General features: G+C 42.9%; 1 protein-coding gene across 1 annotated transcript in view; it reads right to left on the bottom strand.

Annotated features, from left to right (window-relative positions):
• The window catches only part of EPHA8 (EPH receptor A8), a 62,058-nt gene extending 54,597 nt beyond the window's left edge, over nucleotides 1-7,461 (bottom strand). The window contains exon 1 of the mRNA XM_082276333.1: nucleotides 7,327-7,461. The gene's annotated coding sequence lies outside the window, so the exon portion shown is untranslated. The remainder of the gene's footprint in view (nucleotides 1-7,326) is intronic.
• Nucleotides 7,462-21,179: the final 13,718 nt, after the last annotated feature.

The raw sequence follows: 21,179 nt of genomic DNA, 5'->3' as shown, positions 1-21,179 counted from the left end.
CAATGAGAATTCTGATGATATTGCATCACATTTCTTACATTGCTTTGCTTATTTAAATACAGGTCAGCTCTGCCAGGAGTAGACGGGGTTGGGTTGGGTTGATGGGGTTCTGAATCCTTAAATAGAACTGTAACGGAACAGGGCACCCCTGACTGGGTACCTCCGTTGACAGATGCTCCTAGTGCTTCCCGAGGGCTCCAAGCACTCCACCAGACACCGTAACCACCTCAGACCCCACGAACCGCCGCAGCTTGGTTAGGGTCTCGCAATCTCCTTCCCACCCTGGACCTACGACAAGGCTCCAGGTTCCTGTGGGTGAACCTCTCTTTCCCCAGAGAGTGCAGCAGAACAAGCTCTTACACAAGCTCTTACAAGAGCTCAGTGATTCTCTAAGGGAGTATGGAGGACCATAGCAATCCCTGCAGCAGATTCCCCCAATAACGAGACAAGGCTCCGGGTTGAGGGTAAAACAGGAACAACATTTATTGGAAGAACAGAGCACTCTTTTATACAGAAATTGGAACATCCTTCCCCCAACAACCGCTTTCCCATTGGTCAATTGTAAAGTACTTGCAGTTCTCACCAAGGTCCTCTCCAGCATATGCAAATGAGGGCTTGAAAATGAGTCAACAGGGATTGGTCAGATAGCTTTGACCAATGCAAGGAGACAGAAGCCCCAGGGGGCAATCAATGTACACAATAGTCAGACACAGAACAATGGTTCCCTAACGAGCCCTCAATACACATTACTCTGCGTGTCAATAGACCGCCCGTCTCCTCAGAACTTCCTGTAATGCCCATATTAGGAGTTGGCTTCCTGTTCCTTACAGTTTACAGGAATACGTTTTTAGCTTCCAGGAGAGGCAAGGCTCCATTAGCCACATGTTTAAAGAAACACAAAAAGACACAAAAATGCATAACTCCCAGTCTACTGAACAGAACCCCCACATTCAACCCATCCCCAGATAGCTTGGATCTGAGCGCTCAACATATCCAAACAGGGCTCAGATGCCACAAACACAGTCAAATTGCCATGGGGTTTACGTTTAGCCTGGGCTGATGAGAGGGTCCATAGTCATATTGCAGGAGGCGAGCAACCAGGCTTCTCCAATGCCCAGTGGCGAGATTGGTCTCGTCACAAGAACCATCCTACCGTAGGCTATCAGGAAACACAAATATGGACCAGGATGGGAACTGTGCCGGCCTCAGAACCTTAGAACAAGCTGGGAAAAGAAATCTAGGTGATGGGACTGGACAGGGGTCCAGGTGACAGGATCGTAGAGAGGTGCAAATTACTTGACCAAGGGTAGGTTTAAATAACAGGACTGTGCGGGGTGGGGGGGGGGTGTTTAGGTGGCAGGAAGGTAAGGAAGTCCAGTTGATGAGTCCATGGAGAGGTCTAGGTGATGAAGCCATTGGGGCATCTGGGTGACAAGCTGGTGGGGAAGTCCAGATGACGGGATGATAGGCAGGTTTAGGTGATAGCACTCAAAATAATATGTCCATGTAACAAGGACATGGGGTGATTCAGGTAAAAGGGACCTTAGGGAGGTCCATGTGGTGGGACCATGGGGAGGTCGAGGTAGTGGGACCATGGGGAGGTCCAGATAGTGGGACCATAGGGAGGTCCTCCAGATGGTGGAACCATGGGGAGGTCCAGATAGTGGAACCATGGGGAGGTCCAGATGGTGGGACCATAGGGAGGTCCAGATGGTGGGACCATAGGGAGGTCCTCCAGATGGTGGAACCATGGGGAGGTCCAGATAGTGGAACCATGGGGAGGTCCAGATGGTGGGACCATAGGGAGGTCCAGATGGTGGGACCATAGGGAGGTCCTCCAGATGGTGGAACCATGGGGAGGTCCAGATGGTGGGACCATAGGAAGGTCCAGATGGTGGGACCATAGGGAGGTCCAGATGGTGGGACCATAGGGAGGTCCAGATGGTGGGACCATAGGGAGGTCCAGATGGTGGGACCATAGGGAGGTCTTCCAGATGTTGGGGCTATGGGGAGGTCCAGGCATTGATACTAAAGTGAAAGCCAAGCAGTGAGGCCTTTTTAGCTTAAGATAAATAATAAATTGTGTGACATCCGGAATAACGGTATATGTGAGAAAGGTTTATTGCCAATAGCCAAATGAAAACGGAGGCTTGAGGTTATGGATTTAGCCGGATAAGTGAAGAATTGACAGTCCAGGAGAGCGATATGAAGACAGAGAATGTCTCCTGGAGGAGCTCCAAGGATGATTGTAACTGCGATTCGTCTGTCAGCCAGTCCTCAGCCTTGCGTTTGCTGTGATTTTCCTGTGTGATCAGTGACATATCTTCTGACATTCATTATCAAGGTGTTCAGTCCGATGTCACCCCAGAGCCTCTCGCTGTCACTTATCTGTGACGTCTCTTTCAGGGAATGCGGTCAGTTCTGGTTCAGCCTCAGGGGTCTCCATAGAAGACTGTGACGGGGTCAGGCCTACATACTGACCCTTCCTCCTGCCTGCAGGCTGCAGAGAAACGGCACCAATTACCCTCCTCTACAATCTGCAGCCATTTTACAGACAATTACACCCCGACTAGAACAGATGACATTTCTACCCACTCCTCAGCCTCTGGGGGGCGTCACGCAGCTCACACACAAATCCTGCAGCTCTTAGAAGTAATTGGCTTCCAACAAAGGCCAAAGGTGGAATGGGCCACACAAAGCAACTTTCATCCCCACCAATAACTTTCCCCAAAGGGCTGAAATATTATCCTGTAATATAATATATATATATATTAGTAGTATAATAATAAGTTCCTGTAATATAATATATATATATTAGTATAGTATAATAATAAGTACCTGTAATATAATATATATATATTAGTATAGTATAATAATAAGTCCCTGTAATATAATATATATATATATTAGTAGTATAATAATAAGTACCTGTAATATAATATATATATATTAGTAGTATAATAATAAGTTCCTGTAATATAATATATATATATTAGTATAGTATAATAATAAGTACCTGTAATATAATATATATATATATTAGTAGTATAATAATAAGTTCCTGTAATATAATATATATATATTAGTAGTATAATAATAAGTACCTGTAATATAATATATATATATATTAGTAGTATAATAATAAGTACCTGTAATATAATATATATATATTAGTAGTATAATAATAAGTTCCTGTAATATAATATATATATATTAGTATAGTATAATAATAAGTACCTGTAATATAATATATATATATATTAGTAGTATAATAATAAGTTCCTGTAATATAATATATATATATATTAGTAGTATAATAATAAGTACCTGTAATATAATATATATATATATTAGTAGTATAATAATAAGTTCCTGTAATATAATATATATATATTAGTATAGTATAATAATAAGTACCTGTAATATAATATATATATATTAGTATAGTATAATAATAAGTACCTGTAATATAATATATATATATATTAGTAGTATAATAATAAGTACCTGTAATATAATATATATATATTAGTATAGTATAATAATAAGTCCCTGTAATATAATATATATATATATTAGTAGTATAATAATAAGTACCTGTAATATAATATATATATATTAGTATAGTATAATAATAAGTTCCTGTAATATAATATATATATATATTAGTAGTATAATAATAAGTACCTGTAATATAATATATATATATTAGTATAGTATAATAATAAGTTCCTGTAATATAATATATATATATATTAGTAGTATAATAATAAGTCCCTGTAATATAATATATATATATATTAGTAGTATAATAATAAGTACCTGTAATATAATATATATATATTAGTATAGTATAATAATAAGTCCCTGTAATATAATATATATATATTAGTAGTATAATAATAAGTTCCTGTAATATAATATATATATATTAGTAGTATAATAATAAGTTCCTGTAATATAATATATATATATTAGTAGTATAATAATAAGTACCTGTAATATAATATATATATATTAGTAGTATAATAATAAGTTCCTGTAATATAATATATATATATTAGTAGTATAATAATAAGTTCCTGTAATATAATATATATATATTAGTATAGTATAATAATAAGTCCCTGTAATATAATATATATATATATTAGTATAGTATAATAATAAGTCCCTGTAATATAATATATATATATTAGTAGTATAATAATAAGTTGCTGTAATAATCTACACGATGCAAAGCCAGGGACATCGGAGGCTAAGAGCTCCTTCATCAGATTTGTATTCAGCACCAAAAAAGTCATAAAACAACATTTCCCTACATAGGTGACCCCGACTTTGACCTATCTCCTCCCCAAACCAAGCCCATTGACCCAAATACATACCCCAACACCCCCCCCCCCCCTCAAACATAACCAACCGTTCATCAAACTTCATAAAACACCCAACTTCCATTTGTAGCACGCAGAGGTGTCCTCCGAGCCCCACGCCACATGGAGGAGTGCCCCCCACCCCCCAATCTCACTGCTTTGATGAATATTTGTAGAGGTCAGAAAGGCTCCGCTTCCATCAGACCCTTCTTACAGGGCAGTGGTGCCGATGTTGGTTGGGGAGAGAAGAGCCGGTATGAAGATGGTTCAAAGGAAACAATGTCCCCAATGTCACACAGGAGTGTGCAGGCACAGAAGGGGGCTTATTTGTTTTGGGGGAGGGGGGGTTCTGGGGTTGCTTCCCTTGGCTGTAGTTTGGTATGTGATATGTGGATTGGGGGTTCTTTTGGGACAGGAACTGAGGAGACCTCTGTGTCCTGTGTGTTGGGTTCGGTTGTTCTTACCTAAATGCATTGCATGTTCTATACTAGGATTCTCCTTTGTAGATGTCCAGCCAACCAGCAGATATTGTGCAGCAGAAACCAGCTGGGAATTGATGGTGGGAAATGATGATGGGAAATGATGGTGGTGGGAGATGATGGGAAATGATGGTGGGAGATGATGGTGGGAGATGATGGTGGGAAATGATGATGGTGGGAGATGATGGTGGGAGATGATGGTGGGAAATAATGATGGTGGGAGATGATGATGGTGGGAAATGATGGTGGGAAATAATGATGGTGGGAGATGATGATGGGAAATGATGGTGGGAAATGATGGTGGGAGATTATGGTGGGAGATTATGGTGGGAGATTATGGTGGGAGATTATGGTGGGAAATGATGGTGGGAAATGATGGTGGGAAATGATGGTGGGAGATTATGGTGGGAAATGATGGTGGGAGATTATGGTGGGAAATGATGGTGGGAGATTATGGTGGGAAATGATGGGGGAAATGATGGGGGAAATGATGGTGGGAGATTATGGTGGGAAATGATGATGGGAAATGATGATGGGAAATGATGATGGGAAATGATGATGGGAAATGATGGTGGGAAATGATGATGGGAAATGATGGGGGAAATGATGATGGGAAATGATGGTGGGAAATGATGGTGGGAAATGATGATGGGAAATGATGGTGGGAAATGATGGTGGGAAATGATGGTGGGAAATGATGGTGGGAAATGATGATGGGAAATGATGATGGGAAATGATGGTGGGAAATGATGATGGCAAATGATGATGGGAAATGATGGTGGGAAATGATGGGGGAGATTATGGTGGGAAATGATGGTGGGAAATGATGGTGGGAAATGATGATGGGAAATGATGGTGGGAAATGATGGTGGGAAATGATGGTGGGAAATGATGGTGGGAAATGATGATGGGAAATGATGATGGGAAATGATGGTGGGAAATGATGGGGGAGATTATGGTGGGAAATGATGGTGGGAAATGATGGTGGGAAATGATGGGGGAAATGATGGGGGAAATGATGGGGGGAAATGATGGTGGGAAATGATGGGGGAAATGATGGTGGGAAATGATGGGGGAAATGATGGTGGGAGATTATGGTGGGAAATGATGGTGGGAAATGATGATGGGAAATGATGGTGGGAGATTATGGTGGGAAATGATGGGGGAAAATAATTGGGGGGGGATGATGCTGGGAATTGTTGAAGGGAAATTATAGAGGGAAATTATGGTGGGGAACAGATGAAGGGAATTGATGGTGGGAATTGATGGTGGGAAATGATGGGGGAAATGATGGTGGGAGATTATGGTGGGAAATGATGGTGGGAAATGATGGTGGGAAATGGTGCTGGGAATTGATGATGGGAAATGATCGGGGGAACTGATGGTGGGAAATGATGGTGGGAAATTATGGTGGAAATTAATGGTGGAAGATTTTCTTGTGATAGTATCTGGATGGATGACCCCACAATGGAGTTTGAGTCTTGTGGCCACACTTGGTGGAGTAGATGGTTTTCTTTCTCTGTGGCTCATAAAAAAATCCAAAACTCCCATCAGAGGATGAGCTGCTTCCCTCAACCAATACCAGCAGTTTATGGAAGGCTGGAAATGTCCCACCCTGGGGGCTCCATCACACCCCCTGTCTTTCCTTTGTCCGATAAGAGCAAGATCATGGTTCGTTATACTTGGCTTTGCATGCTTTATGTGTTAAGGCACCACCAGACCTGAAGACCTGTCCTAACAGAGGAAAACATGACTGAGTGAATATGGAGGACCACCCTCATCATAGCTCCCTGGCTATCATGCTAATCCAATGACTTAAGTAGTGTGTTTCCATGATCTAGAACAAGTATGCCAATCAGGAGTTCTGAGCTGCCTGCTTCTTTCAGGTCAGTGAGTGACTCAGAATGTATTGAAGCTAAAGAAAGTCTTTTTCAGAACAAGGAGTGGTACCCAGCGCAACCAACCAGTGCTGGTCTGCCTCAGTGAAATGGGCTCTAATTGGTTGCTGTGGGTCATTCCCATCTAGGAATGGAATGGTGAAAACTCAAAATGTGCCAATGACAGAGGCCAGAATCCTGACTACTGCAGAAAACAGAGGAGTCGTAATGAGAACTTTTGATGGAAACAATTTCTATGGAGGATTTTCTGAGTATTGTTGTGTCATTTCTGCTCCTTCTATATCGACTTCACTGTGCCTTCCTAGGGGCACAGACTGCACCCTTCGAGGGGTCATTTCCAATATGTGACCTCCTTTTGGGAGTGGCCCATATGCTCTGTGCTAATTATTTCCAATGATTTCTAGAGCTCTATCACCCTGAGGGATCATTTCATGTGTCATTGATATACCTCACCCCCCCCCCCCCCCCAGGAAGGCCCCCCTGCAGAAAAGTCGGCAGTTGACTCCCTAGCGAATCTCGGAGAACATCTGGCCTGCAATACACAATATTCATAATCATGGACTTGTATAGCACACTCACCCCATGCGGCGGGTACGTCAGCCAGCCCCAGTCTCCCGGAATTGTGGATGTATCCAATAGATTGACTGGAAAAAAAAAGAGATCACCTTCAGATGACAACTGCCGACACAAACATGTCACAGAAAATCTGACAGAGGAGAACGATGACACTTAAGCCCCGTACACACGTACCGATTGTCGGGCGTAAATATTCGGCCAGCGACCGATCGGCCGATTGTCGGCTTGTTAGTATGATGCTTCCGACAGCCGACAGCGTATTTTTGGCCGAACAGAATCTGTTGCGCAGGCATTAAAATTTTTGTTGGCCAACACTAGAACGGCCGATTGTTCGCCAGTCAGTACAGAATTCGGCCGACAGACAGCAGATTAGTAAGACTGGGCATGCTCAGAAAAGAAAAAAGACAAGGAAAGTTATCCATCACATGACATCACTTCTGCAGTCGGCTGTTGTTGGCCGACAAAATTCGTGCGCAGTCTTTTGCAGTTTTCAACAGACAGGACAGCCCTGGACAAAAGACGGCCGATCGTTCGGCCGACGATCGGTACGTGTGTACGGGGCTTTAGCCTGCCCAACCACCTCATCCCCACCATTATACAATGCTAGCCCTTCAATCACGAACATTAAGGGGGAACTTTGCTATAAACTCTCCCTGCTCCACAATAGCCAATGCCATTAGATCTCCAGAGATCATTGATTGTCAAATATGAAGGATGACCTCGGAAACCTGACAGCTCAAAATGTTCAGTGTCTGTGCCAGGACTGCTACCGTGTTTCCCGGGTCTTATATTCATTTTGGCACTAGGGCTTATTTTCAGGGGATGTCTTATTATTTACAGCATGTACAATAATTTACATTTATTCAAATACAGTCTTGTCACCATGGCGATCTTAAAGCGGTTGTAACCCTAACAAAAGAAAAATCCTGATTCTTTAAGGCATGATAGACAGCACAGTGCTGTGTTGTGTCATTTACCCCTCTTTGTTCTAAAAAACCTGGAATAAAAGAATAAAATGTTTTTAAAAAAGTTCCTGCGTCCCCGGTCTTCTCAGGAGTCAGCATTAGGACATTCAGTAATCCCAAAAATAAACCTTGATTAAAGGAATTATAAAATGATATAATCCGTTTTGTAAAAAGATTATAGAATGTGCAGCGTGTCTCTTTTTGTAACTTTATAGTAGAAAATACCTTATTTACAGCGCCATTGGGTGCTCACGTGACCCTCCGGAGCTCTTCTTCCCCGCTTTCAGCACTGCAGAGTGAGGGGCCGATGATATAAACCGCGAGGAGAGGAGATCTGCCTCAGGTCATGTGAGCGCCCAGCGCGCTGTAAATAAGGTATTTTCCACAATAAAGTAACAAAAGGAGACACACTGCACACTCTATAATCTTTTTACAAAATGGATTAAATGTTTTTAGAACGACTTTAACTAGGGCTTATTTTTGGGGTAGGGCTTATATTGCAGCCATCCCCAAAATTAACGCTAGGTCTTATTTTCAGGGAAACAGGGTAGAAGAGAGGTAGTGAGACGGGGTGCCATGTGTGCACCCCACCATTGACAGCTATGGAGAAAGAGCAGCTAAGCACAACTCCGGCTTGAATTCTTCCACACATCTGGGATGCTTGGATCTGAAATCGACACAAAGGGGAGGATTTACTAAAACTGGAGTGCTCAGAATCTGGATCTTCATATTCCAGATGAGGGCTTACTAATGATTTCTACAGATGATCTCTCTCCCTGGAGTCCACATCTCTCTTACACAAGAAGGAAAACGCAGCTTGGAATTGCATGCTTTTATTAGGCTTATTATCTAACTGAACACCCAGATCCTTCTCCACCATTGACTCCCCCAGATCCTTCTCCACCATTGACTCCCCCAGATCCTTCTCCAGCATTGACTCCCCCAGATCCTTCTCCACCATTGACTCCCCCAGATCCTTCTCCACCATTGACTCCCCCAGATCCTTTTCCACCATTGAATCCTCCAGATCCTTTTCCACCATTGAATCCTCCAGAACCTTCTCCACCATTGACTCCCCCAGATCCTTCTCCACTATTGACTCCCCCAGATCCTTTTCCAGCATTGACTCCCCCAGATCCTTCTCCATAATTGACTCCCCCAGATTCTTCTCCACCATTGATTCCCCTAGATCCTTCTCCACCATTGACTCCCCCAGATCCTTCTCCACCATTGACTCCCCCAGATTCTTCTCCACCATTGACTCCCCCAGATCCTTCTCCACAATTGACTCCCCCAGATCCTTCTCCACAATTGACTCCTCCCCAGTTCCTTCTCCATAATTGGCTCCCCCAGATTCTTCTCCACCATTGACTCCCCCAGATCCTTCTCCACCATTGATTCCCCCAGATCCTTCTCCATCATTGTATCCCCCAGATCCTTCTCCACCATTGACTCCCCCAGATTCTTCTCCACCATTGACTCCCCCAGATCCTTCTCCACCATTGATTCCCCCAGATTCTTCACCATTGACTCCCCCAGATTCTTCTCCACCATTGACTCCCCCAGATCCTTCTCCACCATTGACTTTTCCAGATTCATTCCGCACCATTGACTCCCCCAGTTGTACTCCCCCTACTATGTATGATGCATAATCTTATGCCTGGTACATTCGATGAGATTATCGGATTAAAGATTGTCCTTTTTTTTTTTGCCAGTCTCATATCAAAAATGAAGAGTTTACTAAAGTTACGATAATTCTCGTACAACAGAATAAAAATTGGGAAGTGATATCATGTGTTGTAGTGTATTTGTATTGTATTTTCGAACGACAAATGTACTGATTACAGGAAAATCGTACGATCTGGTATGGTATGAGGAAAGCTCTGGAAAGCTGCGTACTAACGATCAGATTATTGTACGATCGTGTCGAAAGCGGTATTTTTCGTATGATTTTCTGATCGCGTGTACGCGCCATTACCCCCCAAGTGCAGAACTTTACATTTATCAACATTAAACCTCATCTGCCACATAGTTGTCCAATGAAACAGTGCATAGAGGTTGGTTTGTAAGTTGGAGACATCCTGTAAGGACATTATTCCATTGCATAGCTTGGTGTCATCTGCAAACACTGAGATTCCCAACCCCCCATCATTTATAAATAAGGGTCCCAACACTGAACCTTGGAGCACACCACTAATAACATGAACCTTGGGGTACACCACTAATAACATGAACCTTGGGGTACACCACTAATAACACGAACCTTGGGGTACACCACTAATAACATGAACCTTGGGGTACACCACTAATAACACTGAACCTTGGGGTACACCACTAATAACATGAACCTTGGGGTACACCACTAATAACACGAACCTTGGAGTACACCACTAATAACACTGAACCTTGGAGCACACCACTAATAACATGAACCTTGGGGTACACCACTAATAACACGAACCTTGGGGTACACCACTAATAACACTGAACCTTGGGGTACACCACTAATAACATGAACCTTGGGGTACACCACTAATAACTCTGAACCTTGGGGTACACCACTAATAACACTGAACCTTGGGGTACACCACTAATAACATGAACCTTGGGGTACACCACTAATAACACTGAACCTTGGAGCACACCACTAATAACATGAACCTTGGAGTACATCACTAATAACATGAACCTTGGGGTACACCACTAATAACATGAACCTTGGGGTACACCACTAATAACACGAACCTTGGGGTACACCACTAATAACATGAACCTTGGGGTACACCACTAATAACACTGAACCTTGGAGCACACCACTAATAACATGAACCTTGGAGTACATCACTAATAACATGAACCTTGGGGTACACCACTAATAACATGAACCTTGGGGTACACCACTAATAACATGAACCTTGGGGTACACCACTAATAACACGAACCTTGGGGTACACCACTAATAACACTGAACCTTGGAGCACACCACTAATAACATGAACCTTGGGGTACACCACTAATAACATGAACCTTGGGGTACACCACTAATAACATGAACCTTGGGGTACACCACTAATAACACTGAACCTTGGGGTACACCACTAATAACATGAACCTTGGGGTACACCACTAATAACTCTGAACCTTGGGGTACACCACTAATAACACTGAACCTTGGAGCACACCACTAATAACACGAACCTTGGGGTACACCACTAATAACACTGAACCTTGGGGTACACCACTAATAACATGAACCTTGGGGTACACCACTAATAACTCTGAACCTTGGGGTACACCACTAATAACATGAACCTTGGGGTACACCACTAATAACACGAACCTTGGGGTACACCACTAATAACACTGAACCTTGGAGCACACCACTAATAACACGAACCTTGGGGTACACCACTAATAACATGAACCTTGGGGTACACCACTAATAACTCTGAACCTTGGGGTACACCACTAATAACATGAACCTTGGGGTACACCACTAATAACACGAACCTTGGGGTACACCACTAATAACACTGAACCTTGGAGCACACCACTAATAACATGAACCTTGGGGTACACCACTAATAACTCTGAACCTTGGGGTACACCACTAATAACATGAACCTTGGGGTACACCACTAATAACACTGAACCTTGGAGCACACCACTAATAACATGAACCTTGGAGTACATCACTAATAACATGAACCTTGGGGTACACCACTAATAACATGAACCTTGGGGTACACCACTAATAACACGAACCTTGGGGTACACCACTAATAACATGAACCTTGGAGTACCCCACTAATAACATGAACCTTGGAGTACATCACTAATAACATGAACCTTGGGGTACACCACTAATAACATGAACCTTGGGGTACACCACTAATAACACGAACCTTGGGGTACACCACTAATAACACGAACCTTGGGGTACACCACTAATAACATGAACCTTGGAGTACCCCACTAATAACATGAACCTTGGAGTACATCACTAATAACACTGAACCTTGGAGTACATCACTAATAACATGAACCTTGGGGTACACCACTAATAACATGAACCTTGGGGTACACCACTAATAACATGAACCTTGGGGTACACCACTAATAACACGAACCTTGGGGTACACCACTAATAACATGAACCTTGGAGTACATCACTAATAACACTGAACCTTGGAGTACATCACTAATAACATGAACCTTGGGGTACACCACTAATAACATGAACCTTGGGGTACACCACTAATAACATGAACCTTGGGGTACACCACTAATAACACGAACCTTGGGGTACCCCACTAATAACATGAACCTTGGGGTACCTCACTAATAACACTGAACCTTGGGGTACACCACTAATAACATGATCAGTGAAAAAACTAAAATGTCAATATTGGATTTCTAGAAGCTGTTCATAAATTGTGGTAACCCAAAACTTTGAGAAATAAACTAGCCAAGAACGTAGTAAACCCACCTAAAGCCATGCAAACATTTTTAGACCAAACTTTTTTTTCACATGTGGGCGTTGTGTAATATGCAAAACATCAAAACACAGAACCCGCAAAACCACACAATTCACATCCACTAGTAGAGGAAAAAGCTTCAAAATAGACAAATTCATTTGGTGCATGTCCACCCATGTAACATATCTATTGGAGTGTCCATGCAAACTCCAATATGTGGGTCGCACAACTCGTGAGTTAAGGACACGTCTAAGGGAACACGTAACAAATATAAAAACCGGTTTCAGAAAACATAGTTTGTCTAACCATTTCAGAATGGTACACAATAAAGACCCCTCAGTTTTAAAATTTTGTGGGATTGACAGAATAAAACCCAATTGGAGGGGAGGTAATATGAAACAGGGAAGTTCACAGAATGAGGGCAAATGGATCTTTTTACTAAAAACTATGCAGCCTGAAGGATTGAATGTGGAATTCGACCTAAACTGTTTTCTGTCAAACTGGTAACACAGATTTCCAGTCAGTTCCCTACGCTCTTTTATACCTTTTAAATATATATACTTTTTAAATACATAATTTTCAATGCTTATCTTTTACATATATTTTATGTATCTTACAACGTAAATTTTAATGGAATATTGAATTAGTGCAATATACTATTATCTACTATTTTTTACTTAATATTCCATTCCTCTTTAATTGTCACATCATTTTAATGGTAATTATTACTAAAAAAATGGAAATGTGTGCTATGAGAACTGACAATTTACACACTTCATGTTTTTGATGTTGATAATTTATTGTTGATTGTTGCCCTTAAAACCAATACCATGCTCGTTGACAGGTATATAGGTGTCCCGATGTATATATAAGTTGCACACTTGCAAAATTTTGGCCCTTATTTCATTGATTTTCTATTGATTTTATGTTTGTATATGTTCATTTCGAAGTTGAGGTAATAGAAATATGGCGGCTCCATTACTTCCTGTTGGGTAGAGATGAAGCCGTATACACCCATCAGGAACAGGAAGTTCGTCACTTGCTAATTAGATGGAGAAATACATAAACACTGCCCATCGCCGCAGACCGGAAATACGTCTGCGAAAACGCCCGGAAGAGGAGGGCGAAACGCGTCGACGCAATTCCGGTCTACGTCTTAGCGTTACGTCACTTCCGGTGCGGTGGAACGCACGCCGTAACCACGGGGCGTTCAAGCGGCACCAGCTACCAGGAAGGATGAGATCTTTGCAATATACGCCTTAATAACAGCAACGAAATGTGAGTTTGTTTTTTAACATTTGCACAATAAATACCTTTTTTTCGGATTTACACTATGTGAGCATCCTTTTCTCCAATACATGTATCGGGGTATTTACACCGGCGGAGATACATCTGGCTTGGAGGAGTTTGACAGTCGGTTCCTTACTAGGACATAAGCTCTGTCGATCTCTATAGCTATACGGCATAGGGGTCATCATTGTCCGGTAAGTGAACACCCAAGGGGGAGGACCGGCACTTGCTCACTGCACCGAAAAAGATTGCATATTTGTGCACTTTCTTCCTGGCACTCCAGCACTTTCGTGGGACCCATTTTTGAGACTGTTTATATTATACCATCTATTGAGATCTTAAAGAACTATTTTATCTGGACTGGCACCTTATTTATTATTGCATATGTTTACATGGTTTTTACACTCCAGCCTCTTTTGCACATATTTGCACGGTGCACTTTATGAGTTTTTATTTTAGTAGAACCTTAATTATTTTGCTTATGATTCACTATTAGTTTGCGCTGTGATATATTTTTCTTGCATTTGTGAATTTTGGGTTACCACAATTTATGAACAGCTTCTAGAAATCCAATATTGACATTTTAGTTTTTTCACTGATCTTTGCGCTGTATTTGCACTGCACTTTAATACATTTGGTCACTACCATTTTGAACAGCTGCATTGAAGTTCACAGATATTTCAGTTAATATATATATATATAATTTTCCTGAGCGCGGTACACACCTACTTTTACACTAATAACATGAACCTTGGGGTACCTCACTAATAACATTGATCCGTGGGATTCACCAATAATAAAACTGAACCTTTGTGTACCCCACTAATAACACTGAACCTTGGGGTACACAACTAAAAACACTGAACCTTAGCGTACACCACTAATAACACTGAACCTTGGGGTACCTCACTAATATCACGGAACCTTGGGGTATCCACTAACAACACTGATCCGTGGGGTTCACCACTAATAATACTGAACCTTGGGGTACACATCAAATACCACTGAAGTTTAGGGTACCCCATTAATAACTCTGAACCTTGGGGGGAACCACTAACAATGAACCTTGGGGTACACCACTAAAAATACTGAACCTTGGGGTACACCACTAATAACACTGAACCTTGGGATATCCACTAATAACACTGAACCTTGGGATATCCACTAATAACACTGAACCTTGGGGTACACAACTAATAACACTGAACCTTGGGGTATCCACTAATAATGCTGAACCATGGGGTATACACTAATAATGCTGAACCTTGGGGTACCCACTAATAACACTGAACCTTGGGGTATCCACTAATAACACTGAACCATGGGGTATCCACTAATAACACTGAACCTTGGGATATCCACTAATAACACTGAACCTTGGGATACCCCACCAATAACACTGAACCTTGGGGTATCCACTAATAACACTGAACCATGGGGTATACACTAATAATGCTGAACCTTGGGGTATCCACTAATAACACTGAACCTTGGGGTACACAACTAATAACACTGAACCTTGGGGTACACAACTAATAACACTGAACCTTGGGGTATCCACTAATAATGCTGAACCTTGGGGTATCCACTAATAACACTGAACCTTGGGGTACACAACTAATAACACTGAACCTTGGGGTACCCACTAATAACACTGAACCATGGGGTATCCACTAATAACACTGAACCTTGGGGTATCCACTAATAACACTGAACCTTGGGATACCCCACCAATAACACTGAACTGTGGGGTATAAACTAATAATGCTGAACCATGGGGTACCCACTAATAACACTGAACCTTGGGGTACCCACTAATAACACTGAACCATGGGGTACCTCACTAATAACACTGAACCTTGGGGGGTACACCACTAATAACACTGAACCTTGGGGTATCCACTAATAACACTGAACCATGGGGTATCCACTAATAACACTGAACCTTGGGATACCCCACCAATAACACTGAACTGTGGGGTATAAACTAATAATGCTGAACCATGGGGTACCCACTAATAACACTGAACCATGGGGTACCTCACTAATAACACTGAACCTTGGGGGGTACACCACTAATAACACTGAACCTTGGGGTATCCACTAATAACACTGAACCATGGGGTATCCACTAATAACACTGAACCATGGGGTATCCACTAATAACACTGAACCATGGGGTATCCACTAATAACACTGAACCTTGGGATACCCCACCAATAACACTGAACTGTGGGGTACACACTAATAACACTGAACCTTTATTCTTCTCCGAATTCATTTCCTTTTTTGTTTTCAGCTGCGGATTATTTCTGAATATTTTGGTATAAATGTATCTTATCATAGAAACTGGCTCACCCGCTAATTCCGCCCCTGAGATACGATGTGATTGGTCAGTTAGGTGTGTACAGCAGGCTCACCCGCTAATTCCGCCCCTGAGATACGATGTGATTGGTCAGTTAGGTGTGTACAGCAGGCTCACCCGCTAATTCTGCCCCTGAGATACGATGTGATTGGTCAGTTAGGTGTGTACAGCAGGCTCACCCGCTAATTCCGCCCCTGAGATACGATGTGATTGGTCAGTTAGGTGTGTACAGCAGGCTCACCCGCTAATTCCGCCCCTGAGATACGATGTGATTGGTCAGTTAGGTGTGTACAGCAGGGTTATAATTTTGGTATTGAGAAAGTACGTTTTCAGTGTGAAACGCGTCGGTCTCTTCCCACCCCTGTCTGTAAATCTGTGTATTTCTGATGAATTAAGGCTTTTTTGGATTTTATATTAGGAGTGCAGCCGTCCAAAGATTTTTGTTTGGATTAGAGTAGGAAAGAGGTTCCAGGAAAGGGACAGTGCCCCCATGTGATGGATGATTGAGAGCTATGGGGACAGTGCCCCCATGTGATGGATGATTGAGAGTAATGGGGGCAGTCCCTCCATGTGATGAATGATTGGGAACTATGAGGACAGTCCCTCCATGTGATGGATGATTGAGAGCTATGGGGACAGTCCCTCCATGTGATGGATGATTGAGAGCTATGGGGACAGTCCCTCCATGTGATGGATGATTGGGAACTATGAGGACAGTCTCTCCATGTGATGGATGATTGAGAGCTATGGGGACAGTCCCTCCATGTGATGAATGATTGGGAACTATGAGGACAGTCCCTCCATGTGATGGATGATTGAGAGCTATGGGGACAGTCCCTCCATGTGATGGATGATTGAGAGCTATGGGGACAGTCCCTCCATGTGATGAATGATTGGGAACTATGAGGACAGTCCCTCCATGTGATGGATGATTGAGAGCTATGGGGACAGTCCCTCCATGTGATGGATGATTGAGAGCTATGGGGACAGTCCCTCCATGTGATGAATGATTGGGAACTATGAGGACAGTCCCTCCATGTGATGGATGATTGAGAGCTATGGGGACAGTGCCCCCATATGATGGATGATTGAGAGCTATGGGGACAGTGCCCCCATGTGATGGATGATTAAGAGCTATGGGGACAGTCCCTCCATGTGATGGATGATTGAGAGCTATGGGGACAGTCCCTCCATGTGATGGATGATTGGGAACTATGAGGACAGTCTCTCCATGTGATGGATGATTGGGAACTATGAGGACAGTGCCCCCATGTGATGGATGATTGAGAGCTATGAGGACAGTGCCCCCATGTGATGGATGATAGAGAGCTATGGGGACAGTCCCTCCATGTGATGGATGATTGAGAGCTATGAGGACAGTCCCTCCATGTGATGAATGATTGGGAACTATGAGGACAGTCCCTCCATGTGATGGATGATTGAGAGCTATGAGGACAGTCCCTCCATGTGATGGATGATTGAGAGCTATGAGGACAGTCTCTCCATGTGATGGATGATTGAGAGCTATGTGGACAGTCTCTCCATGTGATGGATGATTGAGAGCTATGGGGACAGTCCCTCCATGTGATGGATGATTGAGAGATATGAGGACAGTCCCTCCATGTGATGGATGATTGAGAGCTATGAGGACAGTCTCTCCATGTGATGGATGATTGAGAGCTATGGGGACAGTGCCCCCATATGATGGATGATTGAGAGCTATGGGGACAGTGCCTCCATGTGATGGATGATTGAGAGCTATGAGGACAGTCCCTCCATGTGATGAATGATTGGGAACTATGAGGACAGTCCCTCCATGTGATGGATGATTGAGAGCTATGGGGACAGTCCCTCCATGTGATGAATGATTGGGAACTATGAGGACAGTCCCTCCATGTGATGGATGATTGAGAGCTATGGGGACAGTCCCTCCATGTGATGGATGATTGGGAACTATGAGGACAGTGCCTCCATGTGATGGATGATTGGGAACTATAAGGGCAGTGCCCCCATGTGATGGATGATTGAGAGCTATGGGGACAGTCCCTCCATGTGATGGATGATTGAGAGCTATGAGGACAGTCCCTCCATGTGATGGATGATTGAGAGATATGAGGACAGTCCCTCCATGTGATGGATGATTGAGAGCTATGAGGACAGTCCCTCCATGTGATGGATGATTGAGAGATATGAGGACAGTCCCTCCATGTGATGGATGATTGAGAGCTATGGGGACAGTCCCTCCATGTGATGGATGATTGAGAGCTATGGGGACAGTCCCTCCGTGTGATGGATGATTGGGAACTATGGGGACAGTCCCTCCATGTGATGGATGATTGAGAGCTATGGGGACAGTCCCTCCATGTGATGGATGATCGGAAGTTGGATTGTTCTTTATATATAATAATATACTTTTGCTCTATATGCCAGCAGGCAATACAGCACCTTCATATGGTGACCTTTACTCCTAATCATAGGTTCCATATACATCTATGGTCAGAGTTTGCCACTGGGTTGAGGGTAAAGGATTCAGGGGTCGCTTTATCCTGCACCTGCTGCAGCACCTCTTGTATTGTGATGGAGTTCCAAGAAGGGAAGGATGATGGAAATGTACGATGTGAAGGGAAGGAGGATGGAAATGTACGATGTGAAGGGAAGAAGGATGGAAATGTACGATGTGAAGGGAAGGAGGATGGAAATGTACGATGTGAAGGGAAGGATGATGGAAATGTACGATGTGAAGGGAAGGATGATGGAAATGTACGATGTGAAGGGAAGGATGATGGAAATGTACGATGTGAAGGGAAGAAGGATGGAAATGTACGATGTGAAGGGAAGGATGATGGAAATGTACAATGTGAAGGGAAGAAGGATGGAAATGTACGATGTGAAGGGAAGGAGGATGGAAATGTACGATGTGAAGGGAAGGAGGATGGAAATGTACGATGTGAAGGGAAGAAGGATGGAAATGTACGATGTGAAGGGAAGGATGATGGAAATGTACGATGTGAAGGGAAGGATGATGGAAATGTACGATGTGAAGGGAAGGATGATGGAAATGTACGATGTGAAGGGAGGGATGATGGAAATGTACGATGTGAAGGGAAGGATGATGGAAATGTACGATGTGAAGGGAAGAAGGATGGAAATGTACGATGTGAAGGGAAGGATGATGGAAATGTACGATGTGAAGGGAAGAAGGATGGAAATGTACGATGTGAAGGGAAGGATGATGGAAATGTACGATGTGAAGGGAAGGATGATGGATATGTACGATGTGAAGGGAAGGATGATGGAAATGTACGATGTGAAGGGAAGGAGGATGGAAATGTACAATGTGAAGGGAAGGAGGATGGAAATGTACGATGTGAAGGGAAGGAGGATGGAAATGTACAATGTGAAGGGAAGGATGATGGAAATGTACGATGTGAAGGGAAGAAGGATGGAAATGTACGATGTGAAGGGAAGGAGGATGGAAATGTACGATGTGAAGGGAAGGATGATGGAAATGTACGATGTGAAGGGAAGGATGATGGAAATGTACGATGTGAAGGGAAGAAGGATGGAAATGTACGATGTGAAGGGAAGGAGGATGGAAATGTACGATGTGAAGGGAAGGATGATGGAAATGTACGATGTGAAGGGAAGGATGATGGAAATGTACGATGTGAAGGGAAGGATGATGGAAATGTACGATGTGAAGGGAAGAAGGATGGAAATGTACGATGTGAAGGGAAGGATGATGGAAATGTACAATGTGAAGGGAAGAAGGATGGAAATGTACGATGTGAAGGGAAGGAGGATGGAAATGTACGATGTGAAGGGAAGGAGGATGGAAATGTACGATGTGAAGGGAAGAAGGATGGAAATGTACGATGTGAAGGGAAGGATGATGGAAATGTACGATGTGAAGGGAAGGATGATGGAAATGTACGATGTGAAGGGAAGGATGATGGAAATGTACAATGTGAAGGGAAGGATGATGGAAATGTACGATGTGAAGGGAAGGAGGATGGAAATGTACGATGTGAAGGGAAGGAGGATGGAAATGTACGATGTGAAGGGAGGGATGATGGAAATGTAAGATGTGAAGGGAGGGATGATGGAAATGTACGATGTGAAGGGAGGGATGATGGAAATGTACGATGTGAAGGGAAGGATGATGGAAATGTACGATGTGAAGGGAAGAAGGATGGAAATGTACGATGTGAAGGGAAGGATGATGGAAATGTACGATGTGAAGGGAAGAAGGATGGAAATGTACGATGTGAAGGGAAGGATGATGGAAATGTACAATGTGAAGGGAAGGATGATGGATATGTACGATGTGAAGGGAAGGATGATGGAAATGTACGATGTGAAGGGAAGGAGGATGGAAATGTACAATGTGAAGGGAAGGAGGATGGAAATGTACGATGTGAAGGGAAGGAGGATGGAAATGTACAATGTGAAGGGAAGGATGATGGAAATGTACAATGTGAAGGGAAGGAGGATGGAAATGTACGATGTGAAGGGAAGGAGGATGGAAATGTACGATGTGAAGGGAAGGATGATGGAAATGTACGATGTGAAGGGAAGGATGATGGAAATGTACGATGTGAAGGGAAGGATGATGGAAATGTACGATGTGAAGGGAAGGAGGATGGAAATGTACGATGTGAAGGGAAGGAGGATGGAAATGTACGATGTGAAGGGAAGGATGATGGAAATGTAAGATGTGAAGGGAAGGATGATGGAAATGTACAATGTGAAGGGAAG

The sequence above is a fragment of the Pelophylax lessonae genome (assembly GCF_965119305.1).
Source record: "Pelophylax lessonae genome assembly, contig: HAP1_SCAFFOLD_514, whole genome shotgun sequence".
NCBI lineage: Eukaryota > Metazoa > Chordata > Amphibia > Anura > Ranidae > Pelophylax > Pelophylax lessonae.
The sequence above is the reverse complement of the archived record's forward strand: the minus strand, read 5'-3'. Positions and strand labels throughout refer to the sequence as shown.